Below are 22,935 nucleotides of genomic sequence, written 5' to 3' on the forward strand. Positions count from 1 at the left end.
CCTCAGCTGACACCATCCCCTTGCAAGCCCCCAGCCCAGCACCCTCCCGTCGCCATCTGGCAGCAACAGAGGCCCTGCCAGCCTTCCCTGCCAACTGAGAATTCCCGATGGCTTTCCACAGGCAGCAATCAGCCCATGGAATCATGTTTGCTGGTAGGACCAGGAGCTGTAATTCAGAGCATTTGTGCATAAACCACAGGTATGGGACCGTGATGGCTCCGTAATCGTGTCCCACAATAATCCCGGAGCGCGGTTGAGGAGCCCCGACCCCCGAGCCGGGTCCTGCCCTCGTTTCAATCTGATTTAACGAGGCCGGAGGAGCACGCTCCGATTGCTCCGGGTTTTGCAGGCAGGTGGTGTGGCCACGACAATAATTTGGGGGAATGCTGTTTCGGGGCTGAGCGGAGGAGCTCAGTGTCAGGATGAGCCCAGGATCAGCCCCAGAGTGTTCCCAGCAGGGATGGAGGGTGCTGCAGCTCAGTGCCCCATGCCCTAATCCCCATCCCAGCAGCTGGGGCTTCTCCTTTTCTCTTTCACCCCTCTTCTCCCTTCCAGGCGAGTTCTCCAGGGGGGTTATAGAACTGCCTCTTCCCATGGATATTTTGGGTGCTGAATTTCCAGGGACAGGCTGTGCCTCTCTTTCCCCCCCCCAGGTTGTGGGTACGGGGGATGCAGATGACCCCACTGCGGGAAGATCCAGGCACTTCTCGGGCATTTAAAAATAGCAACACCAATAACGATCTGTCTCCCTATCAAGCCCGGAGGGGAAGGAGCTTGATTAGCTTATGGATCTCCTCGTTTGCGTGAGAGTGACCGCGGTGTCCAGGGAAAGGGACGGAGGAGGTGGGGATGTGCAGGGGGATATCTGGGAGCAGCCAGGAGGGGACACCCCCTAGACACATCCATGGGTTGTGGGGTGTGCGGTGGCTCCGTGTTTTTGTCCCCAAAACGCCCTCGGAGGGTGGTTTTTGGCTGGTTTTGGAGCTGATGGATGAGCGGGAGCCTCCGGGGCGCCGCGCTGGGCTGCGTCACCGTGATCGATGGCAGGGAGACGGGGACACAGGGACGGGGAGAAGGATAACAAATGCAGGAATTTGCGAGCTGTGGCTGCTCAGTGCCAGCCTGCCACGCGTGCTGAGTGCTGCGGATCCCCCTGTGTCCCACCCCTGTGTCCCTGCACCCAACCCCAAGGTCCCCAGGGAAACCCTGCGAGGTGAGGCGGGGGCTGCTCCCAGCTCGTTTTTAAGCACCAGGGAAAAAGCTGCTTTGCCTTCCTTCCCAAAATCCAAGTTGATAACACGGAACAGATTGTTTTGCAGCCTGCACTCGCTGCCCTCCCGGGTCCAAATAAACCCCCAAAGGGGTGCGAGTGGGGAAGGAAGAGGGGCAGGTGGTGGGTCCCATCCAGCCGGTGTGGAAGGCACGGGCATTCCCTGGATGCGGATGGAACACGTGGATCACGGGTGGCTCCGTGCATTCGGCTGGTTGGAATCAGCCCCGCGGCCACCGGGAGCGGGGCAGGGCGGTGGCACTGCCGGGCAGCTCGTGGGATACGGCAAATGTTGTCTCCCGATGGCCGGGGAGGGCCTGGCCACGCTTTAAAAAAGTGATTTATGCTCTAATCGGTCTTGAAGCTTCATTATTCCGAGCATTAGCGTGTCTGAGCCACTGGCCTTATTTGTTAATGTACTGAAAGCGGCAGCAGATGCGCTATTTTTCATCTGTGACCCCATCAGCTCGCTGATTCATCTACTTCCATTTTCATTTCCCTGTCATTGATTTATTAATGATGTCTTACTTATCTGGGGCTCCTCTGGAGGGCTCCTGTGGCCCAGCCCCCAGAGGGATGCTGGAGGAGCCCTCTCCCCCTGCCCAAATATCCTGTTTTTCAAACCATATTCATCCTCGGCGTTTCAGAGATCAGATGCTTAAATCATTTAGTAACTGTGGCTTGTACAATTTGTGGGTGATTTGTCTGCTGAGACAACAACATCCCTTTTTTCTGTGGCAGACAGGGTACCCCATCCTCCAGGGATGTATTTGGGAATGAGAGCACATGGGGACTCCATCCAGGACTCCATCCAGGAGCTCCACAGGATGCAGAGGGCAGATGTCCAGCCTGAGAAAATTGACTGGCCTTTTCTTGCTTTTCTCTCCTCTCTGGGCTGGTCCAGCCTGGAATAATCCCAGGGGCAGATTTTGTGCAAGAAGCTCAATTTCCTTCTTAATTTGAAAATCTGGCGAGGAGCTTGATCAAACTGTGGGGAGATTATATGGATTTCCTTGGTCAGTCACATCCTTTCTACACTGCCTGTTTGACCTGGGCCATGCTGGATTCATGAGAAATTATTTATTTTCTGCACCCCATGCTGAGAAAATACCTTTATTCCCACACCTGTCTGAAGAGTGAGCCTTGAGCAGGTATTGGTTTGCTTTTGCCTTCCAGTCGGGATTTTCCTCCTCCTCTGATCCAGTGATGGATCTCCTGGACAAGCCACAAAGCAGAGGGAGCTGCAGTGACCTGGGAAGGCTCTTTCCCACGGGATGTCTGTCCCAGGCTTTTGGCATCTCTCAGCCTTTTGGCTCCTGACCCTTTTTTCCCTTGGCATCGCACTTTGAGCTGCCCAGAGCAAACCCTGCTCCTGCTCACTGAAAAGCATCTTTTCACCGAGCAGCTCTGACCTAATGCCTCCAGAAGCCATATTCTGCCATGGAACACACACAGAAACCCACTGGATCTAAGGAAGGGCATTCCAAGTTTATTCACTGACCCTCTGTGCCTTTATTCACCAGACCTAACCACCCCCCCTCGTCCCTGTGACCCGCTCCTTGCTCCCACCTTTCCTGCTGGGAAACACTACCTGTTTCTAGCTGCTCAGCTGGATCCCTGGGGAAACTTTCTTAGGCTTCTGGGGATATTTGAGGGATTTATGGTGTTGGTGTTGATCCCTGAGCCTCAGATGTGCCAGAGATCCCGCTGCTCCCTCTGATCCCCTCTTTGATTCCCAGCCTGGTTAACTCCTTGGCTCTTGGCAGGGTGGTCAGCTCATGGAAAAGCATCCCAGCCTTTGCTGGAAGGTTTAGCCTGCTTATTTTTCTCAGGAAAAATAAAGTTTCCTGGTTTTTTTTTCCCTCTTTGCATCCTTCCCTCATGATGAATTTTAGGTGCTGATAAGGGACTCGCCGGCCTGGAGCCATCAGGTGTGTTACATTATTGGCACTGCAGACAAGCCCTTGCTGATTTATAAATGTAAGTACCTCTCCTAATCAATAAATCAACATTAACACTGCTTTAAATTGCCACGACATGGCGAGGGAATTTGCTGGGCAGCTCTTTTTCTTCCTGGTTAATTTACTTTGTCCCTGTAAAATTCAGATTTTCTGGGGGCAGATCCTCATCTCAGCACCCTGGATTCTCACCAGTGCCATTTCCAAACACTTCCTTGGATTAGAGTCACAGAATCTTGGAATGGTTTGGGTTGGAAGGGACCTAAAAGAAAATCCAGTTCCAACCACCTTTCAAAATCTTCTGTGTCCAGATTGGGTTGGGAACTGTGAGAAGGGAAAACAAACGGACTTGAGGTTTTGTTCTCTTTCAGAACGGAAAATATCCAGTGCCACAACCAGGCACTGGTTATTAAAAATTCTGTAAATGTGCAAATCAGCCTCTTTCCACAAGGAAGGGGCTTAGAGGAGACCAAAACCCCAATGACCTGCATGGATAACCCCTGTCCCACTCCGAGGGAGACAAGACCTACTCCTGTGAGCCCAAAAAACACATTTATGGCCTGCATAGGAAACTTTCCCAGCTTCTCTTTTCCCTATAACATCTTGAAAACAAAATATCTGGGCACCTCAGGCTCACCTTCCCTCACAGGGGGTGAAGGGCAGATGCTGCATCCCTGGAGCACCTCGCTGCATCCCACATTTCCCCTCACAGCCCCTTAGGATCGGGGGTATGGATTAACCTCACACCTTTTACAGTTTTCTTGCCCAAAAGCAGTTTGCAATTTTACAGCATCAGCCTCTCCATCCCTCCAGAATTGGTGTCTCCTTTTGGCTTCCTCTCTGTATTTTCTCTCCCACTATTCTGACTGCCTGTTTTTCTCCATTTTCTCCATTCTTTTTTTTTTCTGTTTATTTTTTAATGTATACTTTTCCCCTCATTTTCTTTATTTTTTTTTTAATTGGTTTTTTTTCTTCTCGCTTCATCCTATCTGCTTGGTGTACAGCCTTGGGAAAAGCCAGGCAGCGATGTGGTGGCTTGGGCTGCCCTCTCTTGGCACTGCCGAATGTTGCACAGAGAAAAATCCCCAGCTGGGGAAAAAAAAAATCCACGTTTCTTGACAGCATCTTCCTCTCCACAGCTCCCTCCCTGCCGGAGAAGGGCTGGTTTGAAGCTCTTCCACCCCCTCCTTTCATTCCATGGTGGTCAGGTTCCCTGTTTTAAGGTCAGGGACCATGTTGTGACTCCGTGATTCGGGCACATCTGTCTGCCAACTTCCTTAATGAACCCTTTCAATCTCGCTTTTGGCCCGGCAGCAGCTCTGAAACGGCTCTTGGGGGAGTAATTAAGGATTTTTTTCCCCCAACATTTGTGAATGTGACCTCTTGCTCCGCCCGCTGACGGCGGAAAGGGCTGCAGAGCACATGTGATAAGGCACAAAAACCCCCGGAGCCGGGAGGGCACGGGGCTGGATGGAGCTTGGCACGTCCTGCCACTCCTCCTTGGCAGGCTGGCTGCAGGATCTCATCAGCCAGACGGAGAAAGGGCAAGCCCAAGGTTAAAAGCAAGCTCTTCTCTCTCTCTCTCTCTCACTCTCTCTTTTTTTTTTTTAATATGAATTTGGTGAGTATTGATCTGGCTGACTTCTCTGCAGCCTGCTGGCTTTTCCCTCTGCAAGGTGCAGCTTTGGGTGGAGGGGGACACGTGATGCCAGACCCCAGCCTGGCCTGGGACAGGGCTGCTTGCCAGGTTTTGAGGCTGGGCCAGCTCATCTGTGGTTTTCTCTGCCATATCTCCAGTTTGTTGTATTGTTTGGTTTTTTTTCTGGCTGTGAGGGCCTTGCATTTGCAGAGAAGAGGTTTGGAAGGTGTCTCTGTCTGGAACCAGATGGTTTTTAAGGTCCCTTCCAGCCCAACCCCTTCTGGGATTCTCTGCTGGTAATACAGCAGACACTGAGGATCAGCATCTTTCCTTGGGCTCCTGGAGCAAAACCAACTCCAAAAAAAAAGGTGATTTTTTTTGGCTGAAGCAAAGACTTTCTAGATTCACTTCATGGCCAAGCACCCTGTGGCATCCAGGGCTTGAACCTGCTGCTCCCTGCAGGAGTTTGGGTGTGCCGGGTGTTTGCAGAGGTGGGACCAGGAAAAATAAAACTGAGAGTCACGTCATCTCTCTGACCTGTTTTGGAAACAGCCATATGGTTTCCAGGCACCCCTATCTCTGGGGGGCCAAAGGACACACTGCTCCCTGTCCCTGTGTTTGTCACACAGACCTGATAAAGTGGCCCGTGATTGCTAATTTCTCTGCTGGGTTTTTCTCTGGGGCCCTTATCAGGATGGCAGATAAGATAACGAGAGGCTGAGAGAGTGGATACGTCAGATAAAAAAAAATAAATACTGTGCTCTGCAAGTCCCCTCCTGCACCCATGAGTTTGCTGCAGCAACAGCCAAGATGCCTTTTTCCCTTCTCCCATTTTTTTGCAAAGTAATGATCTGTTCCTGATGGACACAAAGCCAGAGAGCTGGGAGTGAAAACACGTTTGTTTGTGAAAATACCCATCCAAGGGCTGCTCTTGGGTTTGGGGCTGAGGGCACTCCTTGTCTGGGACTGCATTGCAGCTCCAAGCCAGCTCCCAGCACTGGGATCACGCTCCAGTGATCCTCATGGAGCAGCGGCTGCATGTCCTGCTGCCACCCTGAGCTGGTGGTCACAGATCCTCTGCCATGGACTGAGCACCTGGACCTGGGGAAAGGACCCACAGCATCTCCTAAAGCTGAAAAGCCGAGGACATTTCTTAGCTTAGGCCTGAGACTTCCCAGCACGTTCCTTTTCTGGCTGGTTGGCTCACGGGAATTACCTATTTTACTCCACCACCATCCTGGACACCCAATGCTTGGCCACCCTTCCAGTGATGAAATTTTCCCTCATATCCAACCTAAACCTCTCCTGGTGCACCTTGAAGCTGTTCCCTCTCCTCCCATCCCTGTTCCCTGGGAGCAGAGCCCAAACCCCCCTGGCTGTCCCCTCCTGTCAGGGAGTTGTGCAGAGCCACAAGGTCCCCCCTGAGCCTCCTTTGCTCCAGGCTCAGCCCCTTTCCCAGCTCCCTCAGGAATTCTCCAGCCCCTTCCCAGCTCCATTCCCTTCTCTGGACATGCTCCAGCCCCTCAATGTCCTTCTTGTGAGTGGCCCAAAACTGTCCCCAGGACTGGAGGCGCCTCCTCCATGCCCAGCACAGGGGACAATCCCTGCTCCAGCCCCTCTGGCCCCGCTATTCCCCATGCTCTGGGGAATAGGATACTCCAGAGGCCACGGCCGGGGTAACGCATCCAGGGCGACGCTGCCAACCCGCAGCTCTTTCCAAAACGCTTTCCTATCCTTTGCCGAGATCCCAAAGCTGTTCCTTGGCGCTGCAGGGAAGGGGGGGTGCGGGACTGCGGCTGCCGGGCTGCTCCATCCCTGAGCGCTGCTGCCATCTAATGCCCACGGCCCGAGCTCCGGGCACGGCCCGCACCCCGCAGGGAACGAGGAAGGCAGATTTTGGCAGCTGAGACAAAAAGAATGACCCCCTTTCTTTAACGGGTGTTGTTTGTGCGGGTAAAGGATGCTCCTTTCCCGATACCAACCTCATGGATAGTTCAGCTCATGCGAGCAGTGGGTGATGCCTTAAGAAGCCTCCTGGAAACAGAGACTGGACAGGAGTAAGGGAATAAGGCAGGGATTTATCTGAAAGGCCTTCAAAGGTACCCCTGGGGAGCCAGAGGCCACTGCCAAGATGGACCCCAAGAGGGACCCCAGGTCATGAGTTCTTCACCCTTTTATAGGTTTGGTTCATTTGCACAGCAGGGTTAATTCTCCAATTAAAGCTTCAGTTTAATGATGTCATTCCCCTCAGCTTACCCCCCTTAGAGGCTCTTTGGTTTATACTTTTTGGGCCTAGGACGGTCTGGGTGTCCTTGGAGAGCAGGCCTGGGGAGGCTTTGTTATGTCTGCCTGGCATGAGAGGGCAGAAATTAACAGGCTACAAGAAACTTCAGAGTTACACACCAGGCAGTACAGAATTTGAAAAATGTAAAAGTTAAAATCTAAGGCATCATGGGAGCATCTGGGCAGGGATGTGGGGTAGCCTGGAATGCTTTTAGTTGGTCCTTTGGGCTGTGCAGGAAAATTGCAGGAAAAACACCCTCCGGCTCACCACGGCCAGGACTTCAGTCCTGCTGGGGCTGCTCCCCCTGCCCTTTTTCTGCCAGGGAGGGAGAGATGATTTCTTGGATAGAATCGTGTCATAAAATCCTAGAATGATTTGGGTGGGAAGGAACCTTAAGGAACACCTCATTCCAACCCCCTGCCATGGGCAGGGACACCTCCCACTAGCTGGCGGCTGGGATGATGGGCTGGATGGGAGATCTGTGAATGGAGAAAGGAGTTTTTTTCAAGTCAGATCTTCATTAATCTCTGTATCTGAGTAGTGTTGCTGCCTGTAATAACTTTGTATTTATTTAGTACTCACTGAGGTGCTCGGGGCAGGTTCCTTCCCTTGTATCACTTCTGCAGAAGGTTTACTTTTTTTCCCCCTTTTTTTATATTCACAATCATCACTCCCCAGAAGGAGTGTGGGTGGATATGAAATGGATTAAAGACTGCTCTTGTCCTTCCCAAAGAGACCCTCAGAGTGGGGTCCAATCTCCTGAGGACCTTCCAAGGGATTTTGGTGATTTCACATTTCCGTGAAGGATGCAGAGGGCATGGGATCTGTGTGGCTGGACACAAATAAACACAGAATTTGGATGTCACAACATTCGGGGTGGCCTCTGTCTTTTGGGAAGGTGCTGCTCACCTGGGGGGTGAGGAGGGCAGAGATGAAGGATGCTGATACATCCGGGGCTGATGGGCCATGGGCTCATGGGACCCAACCAAGGAGCTTCCTAATGGCTGTGCCCAGAATCTAGGTTGGAATTCCTTTAGCTTCCACAACTAATTTTACCTCTGTGCAGGTCACGGCATTCCTGGTGGGAGCTCCTGGGCCTTATGCCAGCCAGCTGACCCCAGAATCATACAAAAATCATGTAATTGGGCATTGAAACAGTTTGTGGCCTCCAGGCTTAGTCCCAAGTAGGAGAAAAGATTTTTTTCCTTTATTTTTTCCTTCATCACTCTAAAGCCCTCATCTGCACATAGACCTTTGGTGGTCACAGGACATCCACCCACTGTTTCTGAAACTCCCCTTGTACCTCCTGCCAGGAAACCATTTTTTAAATCTTTGCCCATCCCTTTGGATAAACCCAGCATAAAAAGAGGTTTTCTCCAAAGCTTGACAAGCAGTTGTTTTTAATTTGGGGATGAAGCTCATCGTGAAGGAATGGTGACCTGGAGACGGCCGTCCTCTGTGATGACAGGGTCACACCATGGTTCTGCAGCAAAGGGGACCCTTGAGAGGGGGCAGCTGTGTTTGCAGGGAGCTGTGGGGATCAAACTGTGACACTCTGTGCCCTGGTGCTCCCCAGGGCCTGGCCAAGGCTCCCTGGGGCTTGTCCCCTCCCAGTAGGCGCTGGCCAAAGCCATGGCTGTGTGCAGAGGGATTAGGTAACACCAGCTCTGTGTTTGGGGTCTGAGTGCTTCTTTCAATTTAGCTTAACTCGGTGAGGAATTGACTTAAACTAGATTGATATAAGCCACTCTTAAAAGATTTAAGCCCCATCATAAGAGGATGTGCTCATGGGTTTACACTGTATTAACCCAGGCTTTTAAATAACAGCTCCAGGCTAGGTCTATACTTGGTTTCTATCCCAAATTATTGCAGCTCAGGCCTGCCTGGTGTTTTAATTGAATCGGTGAGAAGTGTTTATGTGGATTCACTTACACTGGTGGTGAATTGTCTTGCAGTGGGATGGCTCTGGGAGTCATCCAGTTCTCCCAAGAGCGGGAATGAAGAAGGCTGCATACTCGTAGGGAAGAGGGTCTGTCAGCCCAGATAGTGCTTAAAGTATTTTAATCAGCAGGAAGAAGAAAGGAACTAAAATTTCAATGAAAAAAAAAGATTTAACCTCCTTCACTCTTTCCGGTGGCCAGCAGCCTCTGAAAAGGAGGGAAGACAGAGACATCCCGATTTATGAGGCAGATGGGACACCTGGCTGGGATGAAGCAATGATTCCTCTCATGGGGGTGGTTTCCCCAGAGTTTCCAATTCTAAACCCAGTGATTTTGGCTAACGCTTGGTTTTTAACACCGTGCCCATTGCTGTGCCAGCACCTTGCCCTGCTCACAGCTCTGGCTGAGGGAGATGCCGGTCCCACACCGGGGAAAAGCCACGCTCAGCTGCAAAACCAGCAAGTTTTGGCTAATCCCTCTCCCAGCACAGTGTATCCCTTGCACGAACACGCCACTGCTCTCTAATAGTATTAATAATTCTCCCTTTATTTCTCACTCAAACACTCTTGGAAGGATCATCCAATTTAAATCACAGCTTCTCTAGTTAGCGCGTGTCACCACGAGAGGGCAATAAATCATCTAATTACAGTGATGGAGCCGCTGTCCTTTCACAAAGCCACCCATGATGAACTTAAATGGATTTTAAACATTAATATAATAGGCATTTAGTAAAGAATGGGAAGGAAAAAGAACATTTTAAACAAGCCAGCAGGTTCCTCTGAATGTATTTGGGATGCGGGGCTTGGATTGGCCACCAAAACCATCCTGATGTGCAGCGCGACGCTGGAATTAAAACCGGGGAAGGGAGTCCTGCCTCTTTGAGATGCTAATTCAGGTAAAAGCTCATTTTGAGGAGTGCAGACGTACTGACCCTAATGATTCGGAGCTATTTGGAGAGCTAATGGAGGGTTACTAATTTCAAAGCATATCAATCTCATAAAAAGTGAAAGGAGATGGTTCCTTACTCGGCTGTCCTGGGGGATGTCTGGGGGCTCCCTGGCCCCTTCCTGAGCAGTCCGCTGGCTCCACGTGCCAAAATGCTCTGCTACACCCACTGCTAAGGCTTGGCCCTGTGGAAGCCAAGGAAAAGTCACTTTATCTCCCAGGCTGATGCTGTCAGGAACGGGTACTCTAATCCTGGTACTCTGACCCACAGCTGCTCTAACCCAGGGGTGTATTTTTGCTGTAAAACAATCCCGCTCTTTGCTTCATTCCCCAGGGTGAGGCAGCAGGGTCCTGGCAGGTGTTTTGGGGCCCCAAATGTGGCCACTGGTGGTGGCAGGAGCGTTTGGTTCCCATGTCTTGTGGGATGACTTTTTGGGGTGACCTTGGCTGGTTTCTGGCTGGGAGCTGCTTGAGGGGCAAGGATGGGAGATGTCACTGAGTTGCCCAAATCTTGTCTTGGCATTCATCAGTCTCCTCAATGTCCTCATGTTCCCAGTCTTCTGAGCTTCCACAATAGGGCATCTACCCATGGGGCAGGAGCAGAAACCACCAGAAACAGCCATTCAAAGACGAGAGGAATTTAAGGGCTGCAATGTGAGATGTTGCTGGCATATTTGGGTCATTTGATCCCTTTCACTTGCCTTCCCATGCTTGGATGGATGAGACACCGAGCTGGTGCACCTGTGGCCCTTGGAGACAGGGAGAGACCAGAGCCTTTGTGCAGAAGTCCAAAATAGACCTGGATGAACTAAGATCAGAAATGAGCAGTTACAAATTCTCAAAGCCAGGGCTTCTGGGGACATTTAGGAGAGCAAAATTGGGCACACAGGTATGAAATGGAGAAGAGGTGGGAAAGCAGCGGCACGGGGGGTTGGGTTGTGAAGGCAGAACAAATCACAGCCGAAGGCTGATTGGACAGCAAAGAAAAACTTATTTAGGGTGTTTATTATAAAGAGAGCCACATGTGAGACCTGGCAGGAAGTGATCCTGCCTTGTGTGCTCCTACCAGGCATGAGAGAAGCCTTGTGCCCAGCTCAGGGCTTCAAAACCTTGTAGGCAACTTGTAGGGAGTCCAGAGGGAAGGAACAGAAGTGATGCTGGGCCACATCTGGTGAGGGGAGATGGACTATGAGCCTCCTGGAGCAGGATTTGGCTCTCCTGTTCCTTGGGGAAAGGTCAAAGCTGCACTCAAGGAAAAACTGGTTTGAGTTGGAAGAGCAATGACATGATGAGGGGACCATGTGCAGCCTCTGCCTTGGAGCTTTCCAAGACAGAGAGCTCCTGGGGAGGGATTGGGTCATTCAGACCTTCTCCACTTTGTGGCCACCAGGAGCAAAGTAAGACTGGTGGGAATGCTATCAGCTCCATCCTGGTGCCAGAGCTGGGAAGGAGTGGGAAATGGTGTTTGCAGTCCCCTCTGGAGCTCTCCTGCAGCTCTGCGTGTGCCTGAGCCCTGTGGCTTTGCACAAGGCTGGTGATTGGCCTTAAACCACGAGAAACAGCAGCGAAGCCAATGTCAGTCTGTTAACAAGGCCCACAGCACAGCCGGTGCCTCAGTGCTGCAGGAAAAGGGAGAAGCTGCCAGCAGGAGAAGGCTTTGGGACAGGACATTCCTGCTCTAAGTAGCTTTTAGGGAACACAGGCAGCCCCTGCCAAAGGTTGTCTTGTGAAATAAGGAGATGGCAAGAGCTGAGGGTCACCACTTGCCACAGCAAGTCCTAATGTAAAGGTTTAAGGAGCTGGAGGTTATGAGTTCATGTGTAGATTTATCCTCTGTGCCGATATCCATCCACCATGGAAGTCATGGTCACCATGGGGGTCACCTGGGTCCTCCTGGCAGCAGTTTTCAGCCTCTTCCACTGGCGTGAGAAGAGGAGGAGAACAGTGCAGTTCAGGCATGGTGTGGGTGATGGACACCCTGGTAGGCTGTTTGCAGCAGTCCTGGGTGGATACTCCCCGTATTTCCCCTGGACCAGCACTGGGAAGGCTGCAAAAGTGAGTTCAGTCCTGAACGGAGCATGAAACAGGGGAGGAGAACACGGAGACACAGAGCTCAGCCAAGTTCTGCACTGATTTTCATAACTAGTAAAGATCCGGTATGAATATGAGATTGAAAGGCCTCAAAGCTGATTAAATCTGTTTGATATTTGAGGGTTTCCTCCCCCTCCCTCCCCTTTGTTAAAGGACAGTCTCCTCCTTCAAAGTGAGTGATAGTCTAAAGTCGTAATGCCGATTATTGCTGAGATTCTCACACAAATGCGGTGGGGAGAAGGGGGGAAGAATAAAAATCCCTGTAGGGTAGTTTAAAGTCGGCGTGAGTAGTGTGTAATCTACCCAACAGGATTGATCCAGGTCAGGCATTAAAGGCTAAAATGGATTAAACAAAAGACATTCCCCTTGTAACAAGAAGGAAAAACTTCAAAGGTGGGATTTGTTCTTGTTATGACAAAGGAAGTGGATTTACCAAGTGCCTGGGGGCACACACCCCTCCGCGGCTTTCAATTTGCTCGAGTTGCTCTGAAGAAACAGGACAAAATGCGTGGGGGTTTTCGCCGTGCGCCTCAACGCTGCCGGGGCCCTCCCCGGGGTAAGAACGCTGGGTTAAGAGGATCGGCTTGGCATCGCCTTTTCTTGTTTTGTTTTGTTCTCTCTTTAGAGGGAAAAAAAAAAAAAAAAGAAGAAAAAAGAAAGGGCGGGGCGGGAACAACAAAAGGAGGGAGAAAGGGAGGGTTGGTGGTGTGTCAGAGAGATATAGTGGCTGAGGGTGGTGGGGACAGGTGGGACAAGTGTGGGCAGGGGTGAGATGGGATGGGAAATGGGAGTTTCAAAGCAAAGAAAGACCAGGTTGTCCCAGATAGGCGTGAAGGGCTGGAAAAGGGGCTGGACCTGTGTTAAATACCAGCCACCCTCTGCATGAAGATGCCTTTTCCCTCCTACTCCTCACTGGTCACACCATGGCCAAGGTCAGTGCAGATTGTCCCTGGCCAGTGGACATGAAGGTGTGGGCACATCCCCATCTCTGCATGGACCACGAGGGAAAGGACGGGACCTTCAGGCCAACAAATCTCACCAGGCCAACAAATCTCACCAGGACTCCAGGTGAGTGCTACAGCCACTTGTTTTTACAAGACTTGCACCCTGCCGTGGGGGGATTATTCTTTTCTTTCTTGTTCTTGAACCCACTCCAGGGTGAAGCTAATTCTCCTCCCTGGCTGGGAAAAGGTACAGTGGCAGTAGGCATGGTGACAGCAGGGCACGGTGGCAACCAGTCATGGCTGCAGCGAGTCCTTCTGCCTGCAAAAAACAGTCCCTCCCTCTTCCCCAGGTGCTGCCACCATCACGGGGGACGTGCTGTGACACCAAACACCTGCAGGACTCAGTGAGGAAGCCCATAACACTCAAAACCTTTCCCAGCATTGGGCTTTCATGAAGCCAAAAATGCTCCTTGGTGTCTGGTGCACCCAAATCCGGAGCATCTCAAGCTGGGCTGGACTGGGCTGTTGGGCGATCCTGCAAAGGTGCTGGATGGTGGGAACGTGGCGGCTTCCACGTTGTCTCGTACCTCTAATTGCTGGAATTCAAATTACAGTCCATTTGGAACCAAGCCTGTGTCATTTTGAGCCATTTCTTGAAGGGAACAAGCCCCACGGTCTAATCCGTGTGATCGCAGCCGGGTTAAGTTGAATGTGTCTGTGTGCCCGTGTGTGTGTATGAGTTTTCCATACTAAAGCCAGGTTAATTCTGCTAGGAAGTGGATCCTCGCTCTGGTGCAGCACAGGGTTGCTGTATTTCTATCTAATTACCCAGGTAATGCAATTAGAAAATCGGGTCTAAGCTGACATCAAGAGGAGAGGTCCCCAGGTTTGCACAGCAACAGGACTACGGTGATTAAATGTGCCACACTCAATTATTGACATGTGAAAGCGTCTTTGGGAAACTCCATCTCCATCCACATTCTCCAAGATAACCAACAGATCTGAGCTGCAACTCACTGCTTTGCGGATAGAGAAGAAGGGTTTTATGGGGGCCTGGAGTGACAGGACAAGGGGGAATGGATTCAGACCGCCAGACGGCAGGGTTAGATGGCATAGTGGGAAGAAATTCTTCCCTGTGAGGGTGGGGAGGCCCTGGCACAGGGTGCCCAGAGAAGCTGTGGCTGCCCCATCCCTGGAATTGTCCAAGGATGGGGCTTGGAGCAACCTGGGATAGTGGAAGGTATACCTGCCCAGGGCAGGAAGGTTGGAATGAGATGGGCTTTAAGGTCCAACCCAAGATATTCTGGGATTCTGTGAACATGAGCTGCTTCTCCCAAAGTGTCAAGCTGAGGAGCTGGGAGTGGGCTGACTCATCTCCTCAGGGCCTTCTGCTTGGGCTCAGCATCTTCCTCAGGAGACTTTCCCAGGCAGAGAGTGTGAGGGACAAGGATCACCTCTAGCTGGGAAGGGCACTTAAGGACAGATGGGGATAAACAGCAAACAAGGTGCCCACAGTTACCACAGAGCCCCTTTCCTTTTTCTGCAGCACAGTTATTTCTACAGAGCACGACCATATCCCTTTAAACACAAGTGTAAATGGCTCCTGCTGAGGTGAGGACAAATGATGGAGCTGTGGATTTCCTCACTTCAGGAGCACATGCAGGTCCAAAGGACCACCCCTGGCTGGAAGCAGGATCGTGGCAGAGCAGTGGAGGTAAAGAAAAGGTGTGAAGGTATCACTCCATGCTTAACTTCTTCTGACCTCCAGCAGCAGCTGGAGAGGGTGGCTGGTCCTCTCCTTCTCTGACACTGCTGCCTGGGCAGCTTTGGCTTAATGCACCTGTATTTAACCATGTCCATGCCGAGCTTTAATGACAGAATCATTTATTTCTGTTTGGAGGAGTTGTGGAGTGATTCCTGCTGTGGTTCATCCAGCTCCATGGCTCTCATCCCTTTCTGTCACTTCCTGAGAGCACTTAATTGTGCCCTTATATCCCCCAAGCTTTGCTGGGGGTATCAGCTCTGCTCAGTGGCTGGGTGGATGGACAGGGACGTGGGGTGGTCTCTCTGCCAGGGCTGTGACTGCAAGATGCCCCACACAAAGGCCCAGCCTGCTTGTCCAGAGATGGGTTGGTCCAGGTCACTTTATACCTCAGTTTCTCCCCTCTAAAGTGGGGGTGCTGCCACACCATCCTTCTTCCTGTCTTCTCCAAGCAGAGGATAAGACACCCTATGGCCCATTAACATCCTCCCACACCATCTCTCTGCAATACTTTATTCTTTGGGGTCTTCTTGGGGGTCTCAGTTTTATATTAAGGTCCTGGAAGTCTTTTCACATCAAATCACAGAATCGCTTATGTTGGAAAAGGCCTCTAAGATGGTCAAGTCCAACCTTTGACTGATCACCACCTCGTCAACCACATCAGAGCACTGAGTGCCATGTCCAGTCTTTTCTGGAACACTTCCAGGGATGGTGACTCCTGGCCAGCCCATTCCAATGCTTGATAACTCTTTACATGATGAAATTCCTCCTAATGTCCAATCTGAACCTTCCCTGGTGTAGCTTGGGGCCATTTCCTCTCATTCTGCCATTGGTTGCCTGGGAGCAGAGCCCGATCCCCACCTGGCTCCAACTTCCTTTCAGGGAGTTGCAGAGAGGGACAAAGTCATACCTGAGCCTCCTTTTCTCCTGTCTGAGCCCCACCCCCAGATCCTTCAGCTGCTCCTCATTGTCCTTCCTCTCCAGTTTTGCATCTCATGACAGGGCAGTGAGCATGTGGCCAATCTCATCAGTCCCAAACATGTTCCAGGTGGTCTCTCCTCACTCCCAGCTCACTCGGGGCTTTGAAAATCCCCTCTACCTAAGCCACACCATTGCACAACCTCTTTCTTTGCATTATCTCAGCACCTACCAATGCACTGGGGCCACCACACAGCATCCCAGCAGGAAGCCTCGAGGGCTGGCAACTCCTCCATCCTCCATGGCTCTCCCACCTCCTGCTCCTTCGCAGGTTTCTAGGAAATCCTGCTGGGTTTTGTTTGGGTTTTCACAAACACCCTCTTGCCTGGGTTTTCGTGTTTGCCTCCCTATTTTTTGCTTCCTTGGAAGGGGCTCGTGCGTCCCGCGAGCTTGGCACACTCTGAAAAAGACAAGCGTGAGTTTTCCGTCTCCACAGGTGAGCTTTCTGCGCTGGGATCAGCAAGGGGCCCTCGTGCATGGGGAAAACATTTGCCTGATTATGCTCTACCGCTGCCAAAGCTCTTGTTGGCACAAGGTACTCTGTGCAGTCAGCTTGAAAAAGGGGGAGAAAACACAAAAATCGAGAAGGCGAAGGAGGTGCGGAGTTCATAGGATATGGGGCAGCGGGGGGAGACGAGAGGTGGGGCTAAAAGAGAAGTAACATAGGGATGCTGGGCACCATGGGGCAGAGGATGAGGGCATAATTCCCTGTGGCAGAAATATGCCATCTGTAAAAACCCATTTGGGCTCTTTTTATAGGAAGCAAGGTGGTAAAACTACATTCTTTAGCAAATAATTTAAATATTGCCAGTCACGTCACATTGTGGTTGTTTGGAAATAATTATATCCATATCACAGACAGTAAATAATAGATGTGCTTTCACTAACATTTTATTCATGTTCTGTTTTAATATGGCAAACTTAGAAGTAATTTAATCTCCCAGTAAATTGAACTGGTAGGGGGTTCTTCACACAGAAGATTGCAAGTTATTAATTCTAGGCAGTCTTCATCTTGTACAATTAGTCACTGTTTGCAGCTGGAAATGTTTTATTAATTTTCCATAGCAGTTGATTTTCCACAGTTTTCTCAGTTTAAATTAAGCAGTAAGAGCCGCTGTTTCTTCTTAAATAAATTTCCTTTCCACAAAAATACATGCCTCTGGCTATGTCAATTTTCCCGTTTGATTAAAGTGCCAGCAGGCAATTAATAACTTAATGCATTTTAAAGTACTTTTGGAAAAGTAATTTGAATAGCCAAACTTGTATATTTGAATTGATTGTTGCAGAAGATTTAACACACATTCTTAAATCACAGAACCTTGTAAAGGACAAATGAAGAGTTGCAGAAGCAGCAGCCACTGTCCTACACTGTCTCCTAAAACCAGAGGGATCTTCTAAGGCTCCTTCTTTTCTGGGATTGTCACCCAGATTGTGGTCTTGGGAGGGGAGTTGAGGCCTGGTTCATCTGGAGGGTTGCAAGAGAAGGGATTTGCTGCATTGGATGAACTCATTGGAGATGAGGTCCTTGGGAAGCCCTGAGGAAAGGACCTGCTCTGGTAAATAATTGTCCCTTCTCCACTGCACGGGCTGGGACATTCCCAGTCCCAATACAGGCTCCCACTGCCAGCAGGAATCTGCTCTCAGGTGTGTCCCAGAGGGTCCTTATGGTGATTCAGACCTAATTTCATTGCACATCCATCACAGAATCACAGAATGGTTTGGGTTGGAAGGGACCTCAAAGCCCATCCTGTTCCAACCCCTGCACCGTGGGCGGGGACACCTTCCACTAGCCCAGGGTGCTCCAAGCCCCATCCAACCTGGCCTTGGACACTTCCAGGGATCCAGTGGCAGCCACAGCTTCTCTGGGCACCCTGTGCCAGGGCCTCCCCACCCACACAGGGAAGAATTTCTTCCTAATACCCCATCTAAACCTACTCTCTTTTAGTTTGAATCCATTCCCCCTTGCCCTGTCACTCCATGCTCTTGTAAAAATTCCCTCTCCATCCTTCTTGAAGGCTCCCTTCAGGCACTGGAAGTCACACCGAAGCCTTCTCCTTTCCAGGCTTAGAATTCCCAATTCTACCAGTCTTTAGCCATCAAGAATTTTGTCAATTAAAAACCATTCCCCCTTTTCCTCTCACTATCTGCTCCTGTAAAAAGTCACTCTCCATGTCCACACTCATGGTTATATCCATGCCCGTTCCCATGTCTATCCATGGCCAGGCTCAGCAGGAGCAGCTCAGTGCAAGCCCCTCCTGCAATTCCAACCCTTCCCTCACACAGAAACAAGGACCTCAAAAGGTCACCTCACCCATGCCTGGCTCTCAGGTGGAATCAGCAACTTCCAGACTAGAGAGATGAGCTCTCATGAGACCCCACCACATCCCCTGGGCACCCATCCAGGCTGTGCTGCCCTTCCAATGGCTCTGTCACGGCTGCACCTCCCGTTGGATGCATTTTCCCAGGAAGTTGTGCAGCGTGGCTGGGTGTGCTGAGGTCACGGCGGGCAGGCGAGCGGGGCGTTTCTCCTCCCACACCTGACACCCTGATCCAGCAAAGCCCTTAAGCGCCCTCATAAATATAACCAGATAAACACCCCCTTTGAGTCGATGGCATTATTCCTCTGCTTGCCTTAAAGCAGCCGCTTAAGGACTTTGTTGGATTGGATTTGAAATGCTTTAGCCCTCATCTTTATCTGCCTTAAAATCAATCTTGGAATAGGGCTGTCTTGTATTTGTTATCCCTTTCAAGACATCAGCAATTCTATCACGTTTCCTCCTTTTTGCAGAGGTTGAGGAACGCTGTGGCATTGCCCAACCGTGAGGAGCTGAGGGCACCGTGGGAGACAACTCTGAATTTCATCTGGTGCATCCACAAACTGGAAAGAGATTATTTTTCTTGATGCTGAGCTGACTTCTCTGACCATCTCAATGTAGACCTGGAGCCAACTGTAGGGTGGCAGGAGGGCAAGGGGTGGGTGATTCATGTTGTGGCTATCAGCGTTTCACACATCTGAGAGTACGGCATGCCCCAGCTGAGAACTTCAACTCACTCAGTGCCAGATGAAATGGCAGCTGTGTTGGATTGATAAAAAATAATAATCATGATGAAATAATAGGATTAATGCCAGCTAGTGCTGTTTAACCAAAAGGTCATTTTGACAGAGGTAAATTTTATCAGGAAGCACCAAAATATCAGATTTGTTTTTGATTTTTTGAGGAGAGGGCACTAAGAAGACAAAGTGGAGATGTTGAACACGCCAGGACTTTTCTGAGCTGTGGCATTTGGCTGGAAGCAGTTCCCAGTCTGCAAAGAGCAGGTTCCCAGCTCCAGGGACATCGTGGCCAAAGCTCTGCCATGACCAGCACCAGGCTCTGTGTCCCAGCCGAGAAACTCACCCTCAAACCATATTCCTTTGAACTCTTGGGGGTTTTATTTTTGTCTCATTTCTTGAAACTATGGGGTAGTTTCTGATTTCTCCACTAGAAAACACCTTCCCGCTGGTCTGGAAAACCCAATTCAGCATCACTCCAGTTCCCACCTGCCCCTGGTGACCTGTCTGGTCCCTGTGGGCAGCCTTGGCTCTCCCGGGACTGCTCAGGTTATGCCACCACTGACTACTCTGCCTTTCCTCCCTGGACTGGGTTTGTGCCCATCCTAAGGATGATGGGGCTAAAATATATTTAAATGAAAAAGAAAAGAAAAGTTTTATAGCTCTGCTCCAAGTTGATTGGGAGGAATAAGTCTTTAACTGTGTGTCTCCCTTCTGCCGGTGGTTTTGCAGGATCTCCCCCTCTCTGCTTTCCCAAGAAGCCTGTCCTGCAACCCTGGATTTTCCCAGTGGGTCTCCTGTCCCTCCTGCAGGTGGGACCCTGCTGCCAGAGGACTCCTTCTGGGCTCTCCATCTGTCCTTGCTGCACCATGCATTGCCCTTTTTGCCTCCTCTGAAGACCAGAGTGGTGTCCTTGAACCTCCCGTGAACCTCACTGCCACGTGCACCATGTCCAGGGACGTCACCAATGGCTTCCCCACACCATGACCAACCTGATGAGTTGAAGGTGTCTCTGCCCACGGCAGGAGGGTTGGACTGAGTGGCCTTTGAAGGTCCCTTCCAACCCAAGCCATTCTGTGATTCCATGATTCCATGACAGCCTGTACCTAGCCATGCTCCATCAGCCTCAGGCTCTGCATTTTTGGAAGTCCCTTGGCATCCCAGGACCAGAGCTGGGGGGCTGTCCCCTCCTTGCCTGCTCCACCTGCCACCTCCCTGCTGCTGAGGGTGGTTTGTATCTTGCTGTGTGTGCACCCTCCAGCACAGCCCAGTCACAACCAGCGCACCCCAGTTCAGCGAGTGAGTGGTGGATTTGCTTTATTTTTTTCCCTTGGAAGTGAGAGGTGGTTTCCAGCAAATGCCAAAAGTGGGTTTTCTCCTGGATTTGGCTGCTGAAGTGTGGGACTGTGCTGTTTCCATCCCAGGAGCTGCTCTCCCACTGCTCCCAGATCAAATGCAAACAGGAGCTGTGGGAGGCCAGCCCGTCTCTAACTGCATGAATCCATCTGAAGGGAAAAGACAAAATCCCCAAATCTCGAAATAATGAAAACAAAGATATCCAAGTAATAAAATCTGCGAGAAGCACAAAGACAACATAACTCAGATCTCAGCTGGCTCAAAGAAAGTGTCCATTAACAAGGGATTAGCGGGAGGGAAGTACACAACCAGTCAATAGGAAGTGAAAACACACCACACAGTCACTTCATATCACAGCCCAGTGCAGGGTTAGGATGAAGGATGAGTTGGTAAAGTCAGAATAACAGCTACTCCAGAAATCTATCAAATAAAAGAAAAAAAAAGTGCTGCCAAACCTGCCTTTGCTGTGGTGCCTTGTTCTTAAGAAAAAAAAAAATCTGTTTTCCTCTTGAAAAACAGAGATTTTGCTTGTCTTGGGGCTATCTCCTCACAGATTTGGAGCTTTGGGGTGCCTTCTTTACACAAATAGGAATAAAAAATCAGTGAGATTGATTATGTTCTCCCCAGTGCTGTTTTTCAGCTAGGCTGAAAGGGTCCCAAACTCTTCCTTCCCGAAATTGCATTGTAATCACTTGTTTGAAAGGCACTGGTGGCTTGTGGAGTATTTCTTCAAAAGCAGGGCAGGAGCAAGTGCTGCGTAATTAGATATGCAGAGAGTGTAGCGTGTGTGGGTGATACATTCATTTGGAGTAATTCACACACTTGCACTTCCATCGTTATTTAGAGATTAAACCAGTTCAGCTCCTCAGTGCTCACGTCTGCCCAACACCCCCGTGGACTGCAGGCACTGGGGTCCCTCCTGAAGCCACAAAATATTAAACCCCATCCTAAAACACTGCTCTTACATGAGTGCCCACCATCAAAGCCTTATTTTAGTAACTCAGAGTGTTAGCTGCTCTGTCTCAGGAGGATGGGGGAGAGGCTGGGTGGTACCCAACATCTCTCCACGGTGATTCACAGCCCCCTGGGGGGGACGGAGGGGGTCAGCCCAGCTGCATTGGAAACAGGGCCAGGTTCTAAATAGGGGCTTAATCTGAGTTAAAATTAAATGGGCTTAATCTGGTCTTAATCGGAAATAATACCTCCGGTGTTCTGGATGTACCGGCACAGGGCTGGTGGGACCAGCCGCCGTCCTTCACGAGCCCTGGGCAGTGCTGCCAGGCAAGCTGGCTGGGACAGCAGCATCCTGCTGCCTCCTGAAATGATCTCTGGGTCTCTGTGGCCACCAGCAGTAGGGGTGATCATGCCCTCATCCTGACCACCTTCTGTAGACTGGAGACTTCAGAGTGCAAGACGGAAATTTGTTGAATTTGTAGGTTTGTGAGTGCCCTCGCAGGCCTGCCCTGGTATCAGTGGAACTCCCAAACCAGTGCAGGTGATGTTGTAGGTGACACACAGCTGTGGGCCCAGCACCTGGAGGTGTGCTGGGTGTGGCATGTGCTGTCAGGGTCCCCTCAGGGCAGTGGTCACAGGAAAAAGGAGCCCTGAGGTAAAAGCTGTGGGTTAGCTGCCCATCCTGCTGAATGCAGGTGAAACCATTCACCTGAGCCTGGAAGAAAAGGAAAATGCAATGGGTACAACAGAGAGGATGGGAAGGAAGTGTGACACATCTCAGGGACAGGGTCACGCTGGCAGCCCAAGCACAGTAGGATCCTGGCGGGGCTCAGCCCAGCACTGGGATCAGACACTCGCTCTTCCAGCATAAGCAAAAGTAGCAGGGGGATGTTTCAGGAGCAGATGAGAGGCTCTCTCACCACCAAAGTCCATACATTCATAGGATATCCTGAGCTGGAAGGGGTCCACAAGGATCATCCAGTCCAACTCCGGGCCCCGCACAGACACCCCAACAATCCCACCCTGGGCATCCCTGAGAGCGTTGTCCAAACCCTCCTGGCTCTGGCAGCCTTGGGGCTGTGACCACTGCCCTGGGAACCGTGTTCCAGTGCTCAATTACCCTCTGAGTGAAGAACCTTTTCCTGATACCCAACTTAAACCTCCCCTGACTCAGCTTGATGCCATTCCCATGGCCAAAACCCAGTGAAAGCAGAAGGAAAGCTTTTAACTTCCTTACAGCTGCCTTTGGAGCCAGGGTACAGCTGAGCCCTTCTCCACCCCAAAGCCATCTCAGTGCCCTTCAGAGGCATCAGCAGGTCCTGCTGAAGACCTTTCCTAGCTCTTCCAACATCTCCCAGTGAGGGTAGGTTGTGTACCCAAAGCCTTGCACGCATTGCCAGAGGATCTGGGCACCTCCAGCTCAGAGGTTTCTGCTCCCTGGGTTTACAAACTTAAAGCAAAAGTGTTTTTCAGTACATGTGCCCTGAATCTTGCTCCAGCCTGATGGATTTAGGTGAGCATTTGTCCGAATGGCATCATGTGACATCAACTGGCAACAGCTCCTGGGTTGGGGGAGAAGTTTTACAGCTTTGCTTTGCTTTTTGCCTGGCAATTGGTGTGCAAACACCCGCTCCCCAGAAAATAATGTACATTGTCCTGAGGATTTATGTGTTGCCAGCTGCAATTTATGAGATTCTGCAAGCTCTGCTGGTAGCTTTGTATACTGGCGGTTTCATTTTAGTGTCATCAGCCACAGATTATG

General features: G+C 50.7%; 1 long non-coding RNA gene across 5 annotated transcripts; it reads left to right on the forward strand.

Annotated features, from left to right (window-relative positions):
- The first annotated feature begins 9,783 nt into the window (after positions 1 to 9,783).
- LOC125328123 lies at positions 9,784 to 20,673 on the forward strand. Of its 5 annotated transcripts, none has more exons than XR_007204548.1 (5): positions 9,784 to 12,683; positions 13,070 to 13,195; positions 14,618 to 14,785; positions 16,248 to 17,367; positions 18,600 to 20,673. It is a non-coding gene; the product is annotated as an uncharacterized LOC125328123 (long non-coding RNA). The 5 variants fall into 5 exon arrangements; XR_007204546.1 differs by lacking the exon at positions 9,784 to 12,683 and having other exon boundaries at positions 12,760 to 13,195; positions 18,600 to 18,784; positions 19,596 to 20,673; XR_007204547.1 differs by lacking the exon at positions 9,784 to 12,683 and having other exon boundaries at positions 12,764 to 13,195; positions 16,248 to 16,408; positions 17,127 to 17,367.
- The last annotated feature ends 2,262 nt before the right edge of the window (positions 20,674 to 22,935 follow it).

The sequence above is a fragment of the Corvus hawaiiensis genome, chromosome 6, assembly GCF_020740725.1.
Source record: "Corvus hawaiiensis isolate bCorHaw1 chromosome 6, bCorHaw1.pri.cur, whole genome shotgun sequence".
Classification (NCBI taxonomy): domain Eukaryota; kingdom Metazoa; phylum Chordata; class Aves; order Passeriformes; family Corvidae; genus Corvus; species Corvus hawaiiensis.